This window comes from Nanorana parkeri, unplaced genomic scaffold, assembly GCF_000935625.1.
Source record: "Nanorana parkeri isolate BGI_ZX_2015 unplaced genomic scaffold, ASM93562v1 scaffold2188, whole genome shotgun sequence".
Taxonomy (NCBI): Eukaryota; Metazoa; Chordata; class Amphibia; order Anura; family Dicroglossidae; genus Nanorana; species Nanorana parkeri.
The window spans coordinates 150,842-151,462 of NW_017308456.1; positions in this window are offsets into that span (position 1 = coordinate 150,842).

The window sequence follows — 621 nt, forward strand, 5'->3', positions numbered from 1 at the left end:
TTTCTTTGGACCTGAACAATCTAGCAGCCTGGCCTACGCGTGGCACTTTAACACGGCGCCGAGTCGCCCAAAAACCTTACAATGTTGAGCAGATCTGTACGGTGACGGTCTGTTCTGCTTAGTTCGTTCGCTCCCAACGCGGAATACTTATCTGTATATAAATATATGTTAATTTTTTTATTTGCTCGCCATTTTAATTGGCCCTATTTTTCTATATCATTCAGTCATCTGTTCTTTTTAATTCCTTTATGGGAGTATGTTATTTATACAGGGCAGCAGCCAAGAGATGTGGACCCTCCCATGTGTATATATCTATTTTTATTTTTTTTTCAGGCTTTCTTTGAAAGTGATGGCGTGACCTCTGTCTCCTCAAGTATCAAGACCCGTGATGGTGTGACCCCTCTATACCTTCTCTTAGTTCTCTGTGGCCATAGCAAAGACTGTGTAACGCACAAAAAATCCCCTCTCCTTGTATGGTCTGAGGAGGGGACGTCCCTCGGTTTTGATCCTCGTGGGCGGAGCTTTAAAAGAACCGATTTCTGCGGCTGTCTTTTTTTTTTCTTCATCTTTGTATTGATGTGGCCCCTCAACTCCTTGTAAATACGAGCACACTACGCTTTG